The 20644-nt window shown below is 40.5% G+C and overlaps 1 pseudogene; it reads right to left on the bottom strand.

Moving 5' to 3' along the window:
- Positions 1-3353: 3353 nt before the first annotated feature.
- The window catches only part of LOC127429985 (ferroxidase HEPHL1-like), a 48392-nt pseudogene continuing 31101 nt past the window's right edge, over positions 3354-20644 (bottom strand).

The following is a 20644-nucleotide window of genomic DNA, read 5'->3' as shown; positions in this document are numbered from 1 at the left end:
CCAGCGCTACAGAGCACTGAGCACCAGAACCGTCAGGCACAGGAACAGTTTTTTCCCCTCAGGCCATCCACCACATGAACTGTTAAAACTGCCCCCAAGTCAATGCAATATTCAAACAATCCATTCCTACTTATATCCATATTTCATTTATATTCTTTAATATATCCTAACTCTTCTTTAATACATTACATTACCTGCACATAACTGTATATCTATATAAAATATTCAAACATTTTTGCTCTATTGTATATTTCTTTTTTATCTGTTGTCTTATTTTTTTATTTTTATGTCACTAAAGGTATATGTTTAAATGTACACTGATGGCCAAAAGTTTGGAATAATGTACAGATTTTGCTCTTATGGAAAGAAATTGGTACTTTTATTCACCAAAGTTGCATTCAGCTGATCACAATGTATAGTAAGGGCATTAAAAACGTAAAAAATTACTATTACAAATTGATATTTTTTTCTTTATTAACTAAAATCTTAAAACTACTTCAAAGTGTTCTCATAAAAAATCCTCCACATGCAGCAATGACAGCTTTGCAGATCCTTGGCATTCTAGCTGTAAGTTTGTCCAGATACTCAGGTGACATTTCACCCCACGCTTCCTGTAGCAATTGCCATAGATGTGGCTTGTCTTGTCGGGCAAATCTCACGTATCTTACAGTCTAGCTGATCCCACAAAAGCTCAATGGGGTTAAGATCCATGACACTCTTTTCCAATTATCTGTTGTCCAGTGTCTGTGTTTCTTTGCCCACTCTAACCTTTTCTTTTTGTTTTTCAGTTTCAAAAGTGGCTTTTTCTTTGCAAATCTTCCCATAAGGCCTGCACCCCTGAGTCTTCTCTTTACTGTTGTATATGAAACTGGTGTTGAGCGGGTAGAATTCAATGAAGCTGTCAGCTGAGGACATGTGAGTCCTCAGCTAGAGACTCTGATGCACTTATCCTCTTGTTTAGTTGTATCTTGCCTTCCACATCTCTTTCTGTCCTTGTGAGAGCCAGTTGTCCTTTGTCTTAGACTGTAGTGTACACCTTTGTATGAAATCTTACATTTTTTGGCAATTTCAAGCATTGTATAGCCTTCATTCCTTAAAACAATGATTGACTGACAAGTTTCTAGAGAAAGCTGTTTCTTTTTTGCCATTTTTGACCTAATATTGACCTTAAGACATGCCAGTCTGTTGCATACTGTGGCAACTCAAAAACAAACACAAAGACAATGTTAAGCTTCATTTAACGAACCAAATAGCTTTCAGCTGTGTTTGATATAATGGCAAGTGATTTTCTAGTACCAAATTAGCAATTTAGCATGATTAATCAAGGATAAGGTGTTGGAGTGATGGCTGCTGGAAATGGGGTCTGTCTAGATTTGATCAAAAATGAGTTTTTTTTCAAATAGAGATGGTGCCGTTTTTTACATCAGTAATGTCCTGACTATACTTTGTGATCAGTTGAATGACACTTTGGTGAATTAAAGTCCCAATTTCCTTCCGAAACAGCAAAATCTGTACACTATTCCAATATTTTGGCCGCCAGTGTACTATATATGTTTGTATGTATGTATATATGGTTGCATTCTCTTTGCACTGGAAGCTTCTGTCACCATGACAGATTCCGTGTGTGTGTAAGCATACTTGGCAATAAAGCTCATTCTGATTCTTTTCCATTGCTACATCCAATTCAACCATTTGCATCTTTCCATCCTATGCACTTTTATTTACATATTTATTTACATTATTCTTTAACATATTAGTACCATTTTGTAGTTTTTGTTAGTTATTCCTTTATATCTTTTTGTAAATAAAACTAATTTGTTAATAAACTGTGTGTTCCTTGTGTTAATGATATAGAAGAGCTCTAAAGGGTTAGGCCGAATCTCATGAGTCCTTCAGATTATTCAGAAAACCAACTCCCTCCAATTTGTATATTTCAAATATATTGAATGGTCCATTTGGATAATTTTTTTGCACTGTTAAGGTGAAACTCCTTAGTTTGTGCCCTGAGGGTGGAGGGAGGGGTCATCTGCTATTAATAATCACACACACATACACCTTGAGTAAAATGTGATCAAAAATCACTACATACTTAGGTGCCTTGTTTGAGGCCCAGTTCATTTCAGTTGGTGCCAGGGTGATTCTCACTACAACAACATGCACGAAGACTGCGGATCGCCAAAACAAAAGACGAATTTGGAAGTGAAAGTGAAAGTGGAGATTTATAATAAAAAAGACTTAAATATTGATCTGTTTCTCACCAACACCTATCACACCATGTCTTATGAATTACTTTTTGATGCCTTTATGAGATTTTTTTGGAGATTCAAAGTTCTGGTCAACATTCACTTACATTGTGAGGACCTACAGAGCTGAGATATTCTTCTAAAAATCTTAATTTGTGTTCAGCAGAAGATAGAAAGTCATATACAAAAAACTGAAATTATGTTGTTTGGACCGAATGAAAACAGCAATCTTGACTTTGACCTGGGTTCTCTTGCCCCATACAGTACTTCGTGTGCTAGGAACTTAGGTGTACTGTTTGACAGTAGCCTAAAATTTGATAAACAAATAAGCGCTGTAGTTAAATCATGTTTTTATCATCTTTGTCTACTGACAAAAGTTAAGTCCTTCCTGTCCATGAGCAATTTCGAAACCGTGATTCATGCCTTTGTTTCATCGCATCTGGATTATTGTAACTCACTTTATTTTGGAATCTCCCATTCTTCTCTTTGCCGTCTTCAATTAGTCCAAAACGCGGCTGCCAGACTCTTTAAGGGGAAACGTAAATTTGACCACATTACACCAGTCCTGATTTCATTGCATTGGCTTTCTATCAAATATAGGATTGATTTTAAAATGTTATTATTTGTGTTCAAATCCCTAAACAATCTGGCCTCACAATATCTTTCTGAGTTGTTGCACCCTCATAGACCATCTAGATCTCTTAGATCTAGTGGTCTTGACCTATCCCAAGATCCAGACTTAAAAACAGAGGAGCTCTGGAACAGTCTCCCGACTCATATTAGAACTGCCCCTTCTATTTCGGTTTTTAAAACTCGACTTAAATCTCATCTATTTTCTTTGGCTTTTAACCTTCCTTGAATCTTCTCTGTTCCCTGTGAGTGCATCTTAATGTTTGCTTGTTTGGTTTGTATACTTTTGACTGTACAGCACTTTGGTCAACTTTGGTTGTTTTTAAATGTGCTATATAAAAAATATTGATTGACTGATTGATCTGAGATGTCATGAGGGTGAGTAAATGATGAGATTTTTGGGTGAAATATTCCTTTAAGAAGGTTCACTAGTAAGAATCTTGTGACATCATACCAAAGACACTATACTAAAAGAGTAAACTAGGCTTTCACCCAACCTTTAGAATGAACTGTCAAAAGCGCTTCCATGCCCGTATGGATGTGGTCAGTTACATGACAGTGCAGCGGCCACTGTCCAGGACTTTCTGCAGTCAGCTCAATAGTCTGAAAAGTCCCTGGGAACAGGTCAAATACATCAGCACGATGGGAATGATCTGTCTGAAAGACACAGATAAAAGTGTTTGAAAGACATTTAAACTCCGAAGGGTAACTTTTGTGGTTTATGTGTGAATCTGTTTGTGTATTTACTTTGTAAATGAAGCTCTGAGCATGGAAGTGCACACTGTGCATATCCACCTCGCTCCCCATTCCCAACAGATACCATTCAGTCCTCTCTTTCTCTTTCATTTTTAGTGCATGCAGATTACCGTACAGCTTTCCATTAATACCTGAGGAAGAGAGAATTTTGAGATCTTCTATAAAGTCAAATCGAACGTACCGTGTATTTCTCACACACACAGACACACTTACTATGCATTTTGTTGCTCTCCATAAAGTCCTCATCATATTTGCCAAATCGGTCTGGGTCTGTCTTGAGATAAATTCTTATGTTCTCATCCAGGTAGTGGGATTTATTTTCATCAAACACCATGAAAAGGAGGGCAAACTCTTTATCAATGTCTGCGTCTGTTGGCGTTCAGGGTGTTTTTACGACACACTATCAGTGGACCCACCAAACCGCTAATCAAGTCCTGAAAAACATTCTCTAAGTAGTTGTGTTTCTTGTACGCTAAATAGGGACTAAAAACAGTTCAAGGAACATTTTATTTATTTATTTATTTATTTATTTATTTTGCGGAACGTAACCAAAAACCTGTTCCGGAATCAAAACTTTATTTTGGATTGCTGGTAACTGGTTAATTTCTTCTTGAAACCAAAAACAAAAGGGTTTATTACAGTACATTTTCAGAATTACACCACTTCCTGTTTCCCCAAAAAATTAGGCTTCTCTCTTTTTAGTAAAACATAAGCATGTGATAAATTAGATGTTTATTGTAGATAAACATCTACAAGTTGGAGCCGAAGATGCGTTTCATAGACTTCAATGTATTTGGAAGCGCTGACGTGAGTCATGTGAAAGCCCCTAAACGTGTATAAACATCATTAATAGCTCTTCTGCCCTTTTCTCTCCGTGATGAACAAGTTAGACTCACATGCCGATGCTGAAGTAAATGAACAACATGCCCTTCTCATTCAGTCGGTCGGTACATGCACCAGGTCATTCAGTTTGTTTATGAATGAGAAGTTTCATGAATGCCGCTTCTCACTGTACATGCGCTGCTGTAGACAAGCGATTGGCTGTAGCTGTAACCAATCAAGCGATCTGCCTCAGTTCGACCGCGATTGCAAAGCACACGATTGGCCACTGCTGTAATCAATCACGAGGGTGTAAGCGTCTTAACCGGTGGTGTTGTTTCACAATGCACAGCCGCTGGCAGTGACACAACGATACGAATTTGTGTTTTTGACTCCTATTACGAGTCCCGATCGTTACCATGTTTTTGTACATGTAATGGAGACCTTGCTAGCAACACAGTCAAACCATTTTATTATACTGAAATATTTTCCAGGACAAATAATTATTTTCCAAGTCACTGAGGTATTTTTCTAATTTTCCATGACTGGAAAACTGCATTGCAAAATTCCAGGTTTTCCAGGATGCGTGGGAACTCTGGAATGTTATTGATTGTTCTTTTATTTCATTCTAACCAGTTACCATTATAAAAGGAGGCTGCGCAATGGCAAAACCAGAACTAACCAAAATGAAAAATATTTAGTTTTTAGTCCCTGATGCTAAACACCTTCGTTGTTATAGTATTTTATGTTTGTGAATTTTACCTCAACAAAGCTGGCAGATGAGTAGTAGGCAAACATTATACAATTTGGATCATTCGGACCTAGACCTGATCGTTCTGGAATGGTCCAGTTGTATATCAGTACATGACCTATAACATGCACGAACATGTACACAGAAAGATATACTGTACATAGAGAATGCAAGACAATACTATTCACTCCGCTCCACACAGAAACACCCTGTCTACACCTGATGTGAGCATCACGTCAAAAGCAGTAGAACACATTATAATCAATAATGCTGTCTACACTGGAAGCATCTGTTGTGGCACGTCTATCGTGCCAACAATAAACGGGTGTCCTGTTCCATTTTGCGCTGCACGCGCTGGTGCTACTACACAAAAGAAACGGTTTAGAACTTGCATGTTGATTCGTCCAGTATAGACAGCCTCAAGCCGCTGTGTCGCATCAACGGACGCGCCCAGTGTTGACAGGGTGTAAGACAATTTAAATGAACAAACCTGGTTGAACATAATTTTGATTGGCTTCATTGGTCTTTACTCCATGGGCATGTACAGAATATGGTCTGTTGGCATTATTTTTAAACACAACCTGAACAAAAGGAGAGTCATAGAACTACAAAGATAAAGAGCTGAAACAAAGAGACCAGCTATCGCACTGGTGAATCATCTACCACTCATCTATAAACTGATGTTTCCTGAGTCAGAATATTGTTTAGAATTATATTTCCATATATAGGGCTGTGTATTGATACAGATTTCCTGATTCAATTTGATTACGATTCACAAGCTCTCGATTCGATTCAATTCCAATTTGATTCAATATCGATTCATGTGGTTATGTTTCAGTTATAATGTCCCTTTTGCTTACACATAAAAAGAAATTATCTCCCAGCTAATGCTGTTAATTATACAGGGGACCTTTTAACTAGGTACATTAGGAAAATATTAATTTTACTAATTATCATTTATTACTTTTTCCTCATTTTGGTCACATTTTGGCTTTTTTAAAAATGAACAAATAAATGTATTCAAACAATAAATAAGATATTATAGTTCATATATTATTTTTGTTACATATTTATTGTTAAATTGCATAGTTTGTACTATTTACAAGTATTTACATTGATTTGTTGAACACACGCTAAAACCAGAACTGTCTCTTTAACAAAAAATTGCATTTCTGTAAACAGCAGTGTTAAATGAGAGCATGTTAATGAGAGAGGACTCGAATAGCTTTACCTCATCTGTGCGATGCATGATTAGAATTAAATATTTTTTTTGTAGTTGTTTTTGATCAACAACTGAGTGTAAAGAACAGAAAGGGTATTAAAAGAGACATTATTCAATGACAAATGGGTTGTGTGGATCTCGTCTTTGACATGCATTACACGGAACAACTTTTACTCTCAACACGCTGTGAAAGGATCTCGCTGCTGAACACTTCACGACTAAACTACAGAATTACTGGTGAGTGAAATGCAGTGTTGTAGTACTCGAGATCGGTCTTGTCTCGGTCTAGGACAAAGACGACTTGGGATTTTATTTCAAGACCGTCAAGACCACAACTGCGGGGATATCACTAAATTGCCTGTGCATTGTCTGATTTATTTGTTAACATCATTACTGTGATTGGATGTAAAACTTCCTGCTTCAAATGCAAGCAATAACTTGACTCATTTCAAATGTTTGTTACTGTTAACGGCTGTCACCCCTCCCCGCCCCCTTCACACACACTCGAAGAAAGTGAATGCGGGAGACAGGAAAAGAAACTGTGGCTGTCTGAGAGATGTCAGACAAATCTTCTTTAATACAGTTTGGCTACCTAAACCAGTATTTCCCAACCACTGTGCCCACTAGTATGCCATGAAAGATTGTAAGGTGTGCCATCGAAAATTACCAAATTCCTCAAAATAAATAAAAAAAAAAATTTCCCCGGTATTTTAGTGAAGGCATTTAGATGGTAGAAGAGTTTTAAAGTTGCCAATTCAGTATATTTAAATATTTTGTCCATCATAACATTATTGACCTATCAAATTCTAGTCCGCTGTCAGTCGCAACTCCTCACATGCCCACAAAATGATGATACATCATCACACTTTTAGTAAAAACATTCAATCAGTGAATCGAATGAATGTATAGAATACAAAAACTAAAAGCTGTTTATTTTTGCACAGCATAGAGTTACAGATGGTATTAACAGATGTGGCTTACTTGTCACGTTTCTCTCATGAAATTTAAAAAGAATATGAGAAACTGTTAAATACGATTACTAAAAGCAAATGCTCCTGTATTAAACAAGTCAAAAAACACAGTGATACGATGTGTAGATTCTGTGGTATTGTAATCTTCACAGAGCGCATTTGACATCTGAACCAGTGAAATGAGGCTGGGTGGCTGCTCTTGGGTCCTAGTGCCTGCCGGATCCAACATCTCTCAGAGCGACTTTTCTCTCTATCAACAACGCGATATTGACCCGGAGCGACTTAAAGTCAGGTGCAACTTTATTTCCGGAAAATACAGTAAATAAATAAATAAATAAAAAATTTATTTTTGCTGTGCCGTTGCAAGGATTAATTTGCAAAAACAAATCTACAAATTGGAAAAGACACAAATTTGTTGGTTTTTCATTATCCAATTAGTGCTCTTGGCATCTGTGACCTCATTATATGTATCTATGTTACTTGCGTTTTTTTGCATAGCCGAATTTCAAACATCATGAGTTCACTCTACCAAGACAGACAAAAAACATGGACAAGTTCTTGAAAAGGAAAACTACTGATGATGGTTATGTGGGATAGTGGTGTGCTATGGGATTTTTAATTGTAAAAAGTGTGCCGTGGCAGAAAAAAGGTTGGGAAATACTGACCTAAACCATAAAGAGTTCATCTGCAAAAAAGCATCCAAAAGAAAACACACAGCGGTATGTAAATTCTGCAATGCAATGCTTACAGAGACGGCTGGGACCATGTCAACGGCACTTAGAAAGGAAGCATAAAGAAAGATAAGCGAAGTGTAAGTGATGCTAGCACAGCTAGCTAGCTAACATTAGCAATCTGCCTCTTGCTGCATTCCATTCAACTCGGAAAGTCAGATTTTCCAACTTCCTACAGGGGAAAGTGCAATGAAACGCCACTTGAAGTCATAATTACAACTTGGGAAGTCGTGTGGATATTTTAAACTCCGATTTTGCCGAGATGCAGGTGCGTGACGTTACACAATCTTCAAATATCGATAAATTAGTAAAAGTTCCTGCATTACATGATATTAAAGCTTGTTTAACAAATGTTAGCAGGTGTTCAAAACATGGTAAAAATGTCATCTCTGGTGACAGTCAAACACCTGCTAAGCTAACGGGAGCGTTGCAGATTTGTTTCCTTTAACGTCATCTGCCGAGCATCTGGCATTGGAATGCCTTTAGTCGGAGATCGGAGATATCAAGTGGAATATCCCACATCCCTTTGAATGGAACACAGCATCTGTACCTAAACTCATCTTCACCCCTCACCCAAAGAGATTTAGCGAGTATTAGCTATACATATTAGCTTCCTATATATTTACTGTTTTTTAGGGTGCTAGCTTCAGGTGCTTGCCAGCTATTTGCCACCTAGCTAGGTGTGCAAGCTACCTCATTTAGTTAACATATATTGAGGGATGTAGCTAATGCAGTGTTAACTTTGTGAGAGATTTAGGGGATAGGGCATGTAGTGACAAATTGTTGTTCCCAAGTTAAATTTTTGGTTGTGATAAACAATGACAAGACAGGCCACATAAAGCTATGTAGCTAATGTATATAAAGTTACGTTACATCAACGTTAGCTAATGTCAGCCCCGACATAAATGCTACATGCTGCGATAACGCTCCCTCACTTGGGTGAGAGAGCTAGAGATGTGACAGCAGAGAGTGGAGACCGAGTAATGCGCCTCCACTGATATGAAACATTTACATTTTAAATAGGCTGCTTGTAAGAATGTTTGGCATTCTTTGTTTTATTTTCTAGATTTAGCTATGGGGTTAGCAAATTACACACATTTATACAAGGCTTGCTGTTGGTTAAAAAAAAAAAAAAAAAAAACTTCCTATATTGTTTAAGAAAAGACAGAGAAAAGTGAAGACTTAAGTATTGAATAATTGTTTGATATATTCTGTACTTAATGATGGTTTCTAGGGGAAGAGTCATCCAGAAAACCTGATGTGATGATTGTTTTAGGTGGATGGTAAAACTTGGAAAAGGAGTGTTGAATAAAGATGGTTAAGATGATTTCAGCTCCTTAGTGTTTGTTTGTATTTGTTTGCTCATAGAAAACAAAGGAAAATTCACTCACATAAAATTCACCTCTGCAGTGCCTTTTGATTATTTTATCAAGACATTGATCATGGTACACTGATACATAAACATGCACACACACACACAGATATTTACTGTTCACCTCCCAAGAATCCTCCCCACTGCCCACTCTGGTACGCCCTGACCGAGGCCCCCCTCGGCATAAACACGCTGGCACACAGTTGGCCCCCTGGCATGCGCAAATATGTGTTTCCCCCAGTGAGCCTACTTGCACAGACCCTGTCCAAGGTCAGGGAGGACGAGGAGCAGGTTGTCCTGGTAGCACCCTACTGGCCCACCCAGGCGTGGTTCTCGGACCTCACGCTCCTTGCGACTTTCCCCCAAGGATCTTCTTTCTCAGGGATGGGGCACCATCTGGCACCCACGACCAGACCTCTGGAATCTCCATGTCTGGCCCCTGGACGGGACATGGAAGACCTAAGTGGTCTGACACGATCACTCAGTCTAGGGCCCCCTCGTATGTTCGCTAAGTGGTGTTCTTCCCGACGGGAAGACCCCCAGAGATGCACAGTCAGATCAGTGCTTTCCTTCCTGCAGGAGAGGTTGGAAGGGAGGCTGTCCCCTTCCACCTTGAAGGTGTACGTTGCCGCCATAGCAGCACACCACGACGCAGTTGACGGTAAGTCCTTAGGGAAGCACGACCTGATCATCAGGTTCCTAAGAGGCGCCAGGAGGCTGAATCCCCCCAGACCGCGCCTCGTTCCCTCATCGGACCTCTCTGTAGTTTTTCAGGGTCTACAGAGAGCCCCCTTTTGAGCCTTTGCAGTCAACCGAGCTTAAGGCACTCTCCTTGAAGACTGCCCTCCTGACTGCACTCACTTCCATCAAGAGGGTAGGAGACCTGCAAGCGTTCTCTGTCAGCGAAACGTGCCTGGAGTTTGGGCTACTCTCACATGATCCTGAGACCCCAACCGGGCTATGTGCCCAAGGTTCCCACGACCCCTTTTAGGGACCAGGTGGTGAACCTGCAAGCGCTGCCCCAGGAGGAGGCAGACCCAGTGTATGTGCAAGCAGGCTCACTGGGGGAAACGCATATTTGCATAGGCCAGGGGGCCAGCTGTGTGCCAGCGTGTCTATGCCGAGGGGAGCCTCGGTGAGGACGTACCAGAGCGGGCAATGGGAGGATTCTTGGGAGGCGAACAGGTCCACCTGTGCCCGTCCGAATCGACTCCAAATCAGCTGGACCACCTGAGGGTGGAGTCTCCACTCTCCCCTGAGGGTAACCTGCCATGACAGCACGTCTGCTGCAGTGTTGCGGTTGCCCGGGATGTGAGTGGCTCGCAGCGACTTGAAGTGCTGCTGACTCCAGAGGAGGAGACGGCAGGCGAGTTGTGACATACAACGATAGCGCAGACCACCTTGGCGGTTGACATATGCTAACGTTGCCATTCTGTCTGTCCGAACTAACACATGCTTGCCCTGGATCAACGGCCGGAACCTCCGCAGGGTGAGCAGAATTGTCAACAACTCGAGGCAGTTGATGTGCCAATGCAGTCGCGGGCCCGTCCAGAGGCTGGCGGCTGCGTGCCCATTGCAAACAGCGCCCCAGCCCGTTTTGGAGGTATCTGTCATGACCACGACGTGCCTGGAGACCAGTTCTAAAGGAACACCTGCTCGTAGAAACGAGAGGTCGGTCCAAGGGCTGAAAAGATGGTGACAGACCGGCGTGATGGCCACGCGATGTGTCCCGCAGCGCCATGCCTATCTCGGGACTCGAGTCTGGAGCCAGTGCTGAAGTGGCCTCATATGCATCAACCCGAGCGGGGTGGCCACCACCGAGGATGCCATATGCCCCAGGAGCCTCTGAAAAAGTTTCAGTGGAACTGCTGTTTTCTGTTTGAACGCGTTCAAACAGGCCAGCACCACAGGGGGACACCCTTGGCGACGAGCAGACAGGGTGCGGGATCTTGAGCTATGCCGGGGCAGGATGTGCTGGATTGCCTCTGTCTGTTGCTTCACTGCCGAGAACTGCTGGGCAAAGTCCTCGACGGTGTCACCGAATAGGCCCGCCTGGGAAATGGGGGCAACAAGGAACCATGTCTTGTCGGCCTCGCCCATCTCAACCAGGTTGAGACAAAGGTGGCACTCCTGGACCACTAGTGTGGCCATCATCCTCCCGAGAGACCGTGCCATGACCTTCGTCGCTCGGAGAGCGAGGTCGGTCGCCGAGCGCAGTTCCTGCATCAAATCTGGGGCAGAACTACCCTCGTGCAGTTCTTTCAGTGCCTTGGCTTGGTGGACCTGCAGGAGAGCCATGGCGTGCAGGGCAGAGGCGGCTTGTCCAGCAGCGCTGTAGGCTTTAGCCATCAGGGATGACGTGAGCCTACAGGGCTTGGACAGGAGCTTAGGGCGTCCATGCCAGGTGGCGGCGCTCTGCGGGCACAGGTGCACCGCGAATCGCCGTATAGCCCCTGGCCGCCCCGCCATCGAGGGTAGTGAGGGTGGGGGAACTGCGGAATCGGGGCCGGGCAGTAAAAGGTGTCTCCCACGACTTCGTCAGCTCCTCATGCACTTTTGGGAAGAATGGCACTGGAGCAGGGCGTGGCTGCTTTGAGCGGGAGATCCCATTGTGGAATGGGAGGTCTGCGGGAGATCCCATTGGGGTCCCCAAATCGCCCCCAGTGCTAGCCGCGCTGGCCTCATACCCATAGGTAGAAGGACTGAGGCAGGGAGCCGCTGGGGTGGCTTGCTTTCTTATGAAAGCAAGCCGTGACCACAACGTTGCCATGGTCATGTTCTCGCAGTGAAAACATGAACCATCCACAAACATTGCCTCCGTGTAGGTCGCGCCCAGACACGAAAGACAGCGATCATGACCATCCGAAGTTGAGACATAACGACCGCAACCAGGAATAACACACAATCGGAAAGGCATCTTTAAAAAGACGCATCTTTAAAAAGACGTTCCATGTGTGTTCTCTTTTAGAGAAATATATACTCTTTTAGAGGGAAAAAGCTCTTTCAGAAAATATACTCTCTAGTTTTTCTGCCGAAGCGCCCAGGGGCATTCTCTGCAGTGCACCAGTGCAGAGGAGGGAGAAGCCGCTGAAATGCGCCGTCAGATCCAGCAGAGGTGAATGAACAGTAGTATTCAGCTCAATGAGCATGACCGTTCTGCTCCGAAGAGAAAATCTGAATGAGTGGTTGCATACCAGCTCCTTTTATACCCGTATGTCCGGGGGAGTGGCATGCAAATACCACTCGCCAATTTTCATTGGCCTTTTACCAAAGACCAGAGGTGTCTTGGGCTCCCAAGAGTGACCCCTAGTGTCACTACATCGACACACCTTCGAGTGAGTGACAGATAGGGAACTATATTTTTACCCAGCCCTATCCATATATATGATTAATAGAGAAGATCTCAGTGACTGTTTACCATCAAAATTCAAATGTAGTGTTTTTAAAAAAGGAGTTTACAGTTCACACTTTCAAGTCAGCCATACCCATTATTCCTAAATGCTCTTCCTCTGCATGCCTGGGTTTCTTTTCGGTGAATGTCCCATCCAAGTATTCACGGAACACCACCTTCTTACACTCAGCACCAATTCGATCACTAGATTGATAGAGGTAAATACTTCCAGGGCTGAATAAAATAAAATGGAAAAAGACAAGATAATGTGTTCATGAATGACACTCAAAGTCTAACTTTAGTGTGAATGAGTGTACACACATGTGGTTTTAAGTGTGTGTTTATACCTTTCCTTCAGTGTAGTTTTGTGTTTCTCCAATTCCCATGTATGGTTTGGGGCATAATTCCATTCAACTTCCTCTGCTGCTATGTAGTAGTGTACATTACAGGTGAAATGTTCTGGTGCAGGAGTGTTAGCTGAACAGGACTTGACCTTGTAACATTGGCGCATACCTGCAGTGTAATGTTCACCTGTACGACAACTCAGCTCAAACATACCTGAAGTAAAAAGGCATAAAGCTTATGTTTAAATGTTTACTGTTAAAGGGGATAACATTTTCTTGTGTATTTAAATTTTTTTTAACTTTCAGTCCCAGAAAAAATATCAAAATGTATTTAAACTCAGTAACTGACAACATATCATCATAGAAGAGGTGTATTAAAGTAATTGTTTTGTGTGAATTGCATTTGTAATTTATTTTGGATTAATTTAATAGACATTGTCATACGGGAAGTCGGCATGATGTTTCCAAGTGTTCTAGTACCCCAGGATCGGTCACATTATGCCAAATCACTGAAAAGCGTCATCTACATTGGCCTTCAGTGTGTTAACCTTCCCTTGAGGCGTGACCGGAAGTGCATTGCATCAGCAGTGTGGGAGACCAGGTTGAGATCCTGTGTTGAAACCAGGTAGTAATCACGTTCACATAATCAGTGACAAGCACGATTCGGAGGTTCCATTTTCCCCACTAATAATACATTTTTACTCCACTGATGTTTATCTTTAGGTTTGGGTTGGGAGGTACAGTTTATAAAACAAATGGAGCTCACATGCCGTGCCCATACGCCCAACAACACTTACCGGTTTGGCCACTGGGGGCAGTGTTTCAAATTTCTTTAAGCACAGACCGATTTTAGCTAAAGAAAAGTCAACCTACTGTTTCCAAATTCACTGTGAGATCAGTCTGGTTTGTGTTGAAAGTACTGTCCAGACAAACTTTTTCAACAGACAAACTGGTAAGCTGCAAACAGTAGAACAAGCTAGTTTAATGGGCTAATTGAGTAGGATTTTTTTGACGGGGTGGGATCCAACACCGCAATAATGTTTGGTAAAAGAAATCACGCATCAACGCATAGGATAACATTGACTACCACTTAAAGAAATAGTGCTGGATAAGAACTGACCAACAGACCCTGACCTAAAAGCATTACCATTATTGTCGGGTGTCATGTTAACAGTCACTCTGGTATGCGGGAAGAGATTAAGAGTGTCACGGTTCGTCCCATCCCGTTGAAACGTGTTGCCTTGGAAATAGATACCACGGATATCTATCTCTGTGCCCAAGTCAAGTGTGTGCCACACAACATGTTCCCCATTACACAAGTCCAGACCAAAAAGGTTTCCATACATGTAACCATTCACCGCTGAGAAGGAATACACACATGCATAGATGAATCACAATACTGTCAAACAACAAATTTGTTTATTCACACACAGACACCCATGCACTGTATGCATACCATGCATCTTATTGCTCTCCTGAAATACTTCATCAGATGGATCTGTCTTACTGCTGCCAAATTTTTCAATATTGTCTTCCAGATACCAGCTTGCATTCTCATCCATTACAGAGAATAGCAGAAAAAACTCATGCTGAATTTTGTCGGCATGCTTCAGAGACACACACATAGCATTGAAAGAGATCATGAAACATGTGTATCCCATTATATTCAAGTATATATTCTCTTGTCCAAAGGAATGCATTTCGTATAATGTCTGTGTATGCCTACAGTTAGAGAGTTTGTTACCTGATGCCCACTCCGATCAAGAATGCCTTTCTTGCACACTTGTATTGGCCCAATTAGACCCGAGTTAGTGTCACGAACAGGATCAACAGCAAAATAATACAAGTATGAAAGACAGGGAGGGCCACTGTCCGAGGGACCTTCTGTTACCCTCCAATGATAGCTACATTTTTTACCTGGAGCCACAGAGGCTCCATCTTTCTGAGTACCTGAAGAGGAGACAAGTAATGTTTCTACATGAGAACCTAAAATCTTAATCTCTGTTCACTTGGGTTTACTTTTATGTGTTTTCAACGTTTTGTACAAACTTGATTTGCAATGATTAGAATTCTAATGAATTAAAAATATGCAGAAAGCTGTCAAAGATTCATTCAAGTTCATTTCTCAGCTCTAAATGAAACTATTAACATGGCACAAAGGGATATTCATGTGTAAGTTTATGTGTGTACACCAGTAGCTGTAAATGACATACCATCCTGAAAAATAGCTCCTTCATAGGCTTTCTCATATTGCAAACCATGTGGCTGAATGCTGTAGTCACGCTTTCATTATTAAAGAATGTTACAATGAGAACATCACCAGTCTCCGCTCTGATGACAGGACCTAGAGGAGAGTGGAAATGACTGATGACTCACTGTTATTCATAACATTTTCAAAGATATAGCAGTGTTCATAAACATAAGATACATTGGAGTTCAAAAGCCTGGGTGCGCTAGTGAAAATGCTTCAATTTTGCATTTTTCTAAAAATTATTAAATCTATTTTTATCAGCATAATAATTTGAGTGAAAAGTTGAACTGAAAACTTAACATGAATTTCAAAATTTCTTGAGCATCTTGTGTGCTTCATGTTGCCTTTTAATGTTATGTTTTGAGTTCATTTCACATAAGGGAAAGACGATTGTGTACTGTCAATGTATGACTTTTGAGAGGATTTTACCCAGAATGCCAAGATGCTCATCTGAGGCCACAATGTGTGTCTTGGTGGTAAATGTTGCATCAGTGTATGAAATGAATCTGGCTTTCAAGTATTTTCCACCCAGCTTACCACCGTAATGACTGAAATACACTTCAGAGTCACTGCAGGAAGAGAAAAACATTAACTTAGAAGGTCTAATTCTAATGACACCATGTACATTCATATTACATGAAAATAATTGTAAATAAATAGTATATATATTTGTTATAATAATTATAATAAGTTTTACTTTTTATTTTGTAATATTCTGAATTTTTATTCAAATACAGAATATTAAAATTAATTTTCAAAAGTTTTAAAAACAATTTGAATTTTAAATATACAGTTGTGCTCAAATGTTTGCATAACCTGGCAGAAATTGTGAAAATATGACTGATCATGCAAAAAAACTCTTTTATTTAAGGATAGTGATCATATGAAGCCATTTATCATCACATAGTTGTTTGGCTCCTTTTTAAATCATAATGATAACAGAAATCAACCAAATGGCCTTGATCAAAAGTTTACATACCCTTGAATGTTTGGCCTTGTTACAGACACACAAGGTGACACACACAGGTTTAAATAGCAATTAAAGGTTAATTTCCCACACCTGTGGCTTTTTAAATTGCAATTAGTGTCTGTGTATAAATAGTCAATGAGTTTGTTAGCTCTCACGTGGATGCACTGAGCAGGCTAGATACTGAGCCATGGGGAGCAGAAAATCACTGTCAAAAGACCTGCGTAACAAGGTAATGGAACTTTATAAAGATGGAAAAGGATATAAAAAGATATCCAAAGCCAATGTTCAATCACTTATTAAGGAGTGGAAAATTCAGGGATCTCTTGATACCAAGCCAAGGTCAGGTACACCGAGAAAGATTTCAGCCACAACTGCCAGAAGAATTGTTCGGGATACAAAGAAAAACCCACAGGTAACCTCAGGATAAATACAGGCTGCTCTGGAAAAAGACGGCGTGGTTGTTTCAAGGAGCACAATACGACGATACTTGAACAAAAATGAGCTGCATGGTCGAGTTGCCAGAAAGAAGTCTTTACTGCGCCAATGTCACAAAAAAGCCCGGTTACAATATACCCGACAACACCTTGACGTGCCTCCCAGCTTCTGGCACACTGTAATTTGGAGTGACGAGACCAAAACAGAGCTTTATGGTCACAACCATAAGCGATATGTTTGGAGAGGGGTCAACAAGGCCTATAGTGAAAAGAATACCATCCCCACTGTGAAGCATGGTGGTGGCTCACTGATGTTTTGGGGGTGTGTGAGCTCTAAAGGCACGGGGAATCTTGTGAAAATTGATGGCAAGATGAATGCAGCATGTTATCAGAAAATACTGGCAGACAATTTGCATTCTTCTGCACGAAAGCTGCGCATGGGACTCTCTTGGACTTTCCAGCACGACAATGACCCTAAGCACAAGGCCAAGTTGGCTCTCCAGTGGTTACAGCAGAAAAAGGTGAAGGTTCTGGAGTGGCCATCACAGTTTCCTGACCTTAATATCATCGAGCCACTCTGGGGAGATCTCAAATGTGCGGTTCATGCAAGACGACCAAAGACTTCGCATGATCTGGAGGCATTTTGCCAAGACGAATGGGCAGCTATACCACCTGCAAGATTTTGGGGCCTCATAGACAACCACTAAAAAAGACTGCACGCTGTCATTGATGCTAAAGGGGGCAATACACAGTATTAAAAACTAAGGGTATGCAGACTTTTGAACAGGGGTCATTTAATTTTTTTCTTTGTTGCCATGTTTTGTTTTATGATTGTGCCATTCTGTTATAACCTAAAGTTGAATATGAATCCCATAAGAAACAAAAGAAATGTGTTTTGCCTGCTAACTCATGTTTTCTTTAAAAAAGGTACATATATTACCAATTCACCAAGGGTATGCAAACTTATGAGCACAACTGTAAGGTGACATGAATAAATTGACTTTAAACTAGGGGTGTAACGGTACATGTATTCGTCCCGAACCGTGACATCAGTACATACTTCGGTGCATGCAGTCAGATGAAGAATACATCTGAGTCAGTCACAGGCGATCCACATGTCAATCCAGAAGGGGGCACGCGCGGTAATGCAACACTGTTTGCTAACCGCCACAACAGGAAAAAGAGCAGAAGAAGAAGAGACCATCTATGCACCAACCCAAAACAAGAATGGCTTCTCCTAATGCAGAGATTGATTTTTCATTATTCTATTTATTTTGTACTTTTATAATACAAGAGATGCTTTTCAGTTTTGTAGCTGATTGTATACCAAATACCTTTTGTTTTTTATCAACACTACAAAAAAATATGGCCTATGCAAGAGTGCATTCTGTTGACTGCTTAGTGCTTAATACACTAAAGGAGGCTGTACTGTACCAACTACCTCAGGGGGACTAAATGCCGCTAGGTGGAACAAACTGTAATTTGCACTACTGTCTGTTGAAATGCAAAAGAAACCTAGCATTTGGGATTTGTTGCTTTTTCCTGTTATACCGATCTCGTATCGAACCATGACCCCAAAACCGAGGTACGTACCGAACCGTGACTTCTGTGTACCGTTACACCCCTACTTTAAACTGAATGTTATTTGGACTGGGCAATATGACTACAAAAATGATATCTACATTTTTTCAGCTTATTGACAATATTTTATATATATCTAGATAATAATGTATTTGCTCTGAAATGGCATAATTATTTTTATTTTTTAATCAGAGGAACCATAGCAACCAAACAGCCATTGTTACCAAGTAGATTCAAAATGTTTTAGGGCTGCAACTAACGATTATTTTGATAATCGATCTAACGATTATTAGAACGATTATTCGACTATTCTGCAATTATTGCAACGATTAATCATTAGCTCTTAACCGACTAGTCAGCTTGTGCCCGACTTAAAAGGTTGTATTAATCATGCTTACTAACAATAAAGAGGACAAAATCACTCAGCTTTTTGTTCACTTGATTTCGATCCATCTTTAACTCACAAAAAAAAAAAAAACTCTTCTTAAAAGAGCTGCGTATCACAGATTTTCTTCCTGATAAGATACACACAGCAACATATGTGTTATGATTCACTATGTCATGAGCAATCATGTTATAATCTAGCTGCAGCAAGTGCGCGTGAGGGAAAAGTGTCCCCGAGTCAGACTGTGCATCAGCCGGGTGCAGTTTCAATTTCTCCCTGGGTGACTTCACACGACTCGTAGAAGAGGTGCTGACCACACAGAGAAATGCCAGTTTTGGAGTTTGTACTTATTTACATGACCTGCTTCCTTATTATTTTAACTTTAATGAAGGATGCATTAGAGATAACGGTAGGTGTTTCCTTTAAAGATGCTCTGACATACAAGTTTTTAAGCATAAGTGGAATGGCAGCTCCGGCTCTGCTTGTTCAACAATGAGAGTGCTTCTGTATTTTTTTTTTTTATTTTTTTTTTTTGCAATTTTGTATAATTTCCTTACAATTTCCGATATACATCACTTGAATCTGTTTGGAAAGTTTAGAGTGCATCTGGACTGTGAGCTGTGTCAGGCGCGAGCTGCAGCGCTGCTCTCGCGCATCATAATTAGAGTTTAATGTGATCTCGTGCTACATTAAATGAGATCAAACGACTATTCGACAACGAAAATATTTGTCGACAATTTTTTTATTGTCGACGTTGTCGATAACGTCGACTAATCGTTTCAGCCCTAAAATGTTTAATGCATGAAATAAAACGTTTTATTTAATCATTTTCATTGAGATGCACCAAAATAACAATCAAAAGCAATATTAACCTACATGTACTGTATTATTACTAAAACATTGTTTTGTTGTGAATGAACAGGGTGTGCAAAAAGCAGAAGAGCCCAGCTGAATTGTATTATAATACAATATAATACTGAATTATTATTATTATTTTCACTGTTATTATTATTATCATTATGAGGATTATATTTGTTTGTATTATTTACTTTACCTGGAGCTTTTATTTTGGCAGAATACTGAAAGTGCAGTGAGTATTTGACATTTTGTCATTTGTTGCTCGTTAAAAATCTTTTTAAACGCTGAAACCTCCTTTTGTGTGATACCGAGTCCCATTTTTAGATAGCAGTTAAAATATTTTCGAATTGTACAAATGTATGAACCTGCAGCACATTGCTTTTACAATGCACGCAAACCACTCTGAGACAGCTGAAAACACTACCATTAGCCCTATGCGTACACACACAACAGTGCGCCACCCACTCACTGTGAAGTGCACAGAGACCATGTATTAATTGAATTAAATTGCAGCCTTTTGCGGTTTAATAATCACATATGACAATACTGAGATTTAGATGTTATTTTTATTAATTGTGCAGCCCTAAAGGATCATGAAATTAGTCTACTGATGTGCTCTTTAGGAAAAGTTGTGGCCAGAAAAAAAGCACACTACAGCCATTGCGATATTCCAGATATCGCTTAATTTTATATCACCAGCAAAATCACTGTGATGATATTGTGATTTTTTGTATATCGCCCATCCCTAATTGCCATTAAGACTAACACTGTATCTTAAAGGAGTAGTTCACCCAAAATTAAAATTTCGACAGCCTCAGTCACCATTCACTTTTATTGCATCTTTTTCCATACAATGAAAGTGAACAGCTACTGAGGCTTTTTCCATCTCCTTTTGTGATCCACTGAAATAAGAAATTTGTACAGGTTTGGAATGC

This window comes from Myxocyprinus asiaticus, chromosome 39 (genome assembly GCF_019703515.2).
Source record: "Myxocyprinus asiaticus isolate MX2 ecotype Aquarium Trade chromosome 39, UBuf_Myxa_2, whole genome shotgun sequence".
Classification (NCBI taxonomy): domain Eukaryota; kingdom Metazoa; phylum Chordata; class Actinopteri; order Cypriniformes; family Catostomidae; genus Myxocyprinus; species Myxocyprinus asiaticus.
The sequence above is the reverse complement of the archived record's forward strand: the minus strand, read 5'-3'. Positions and strand labels throughout refer to the sequence as shown.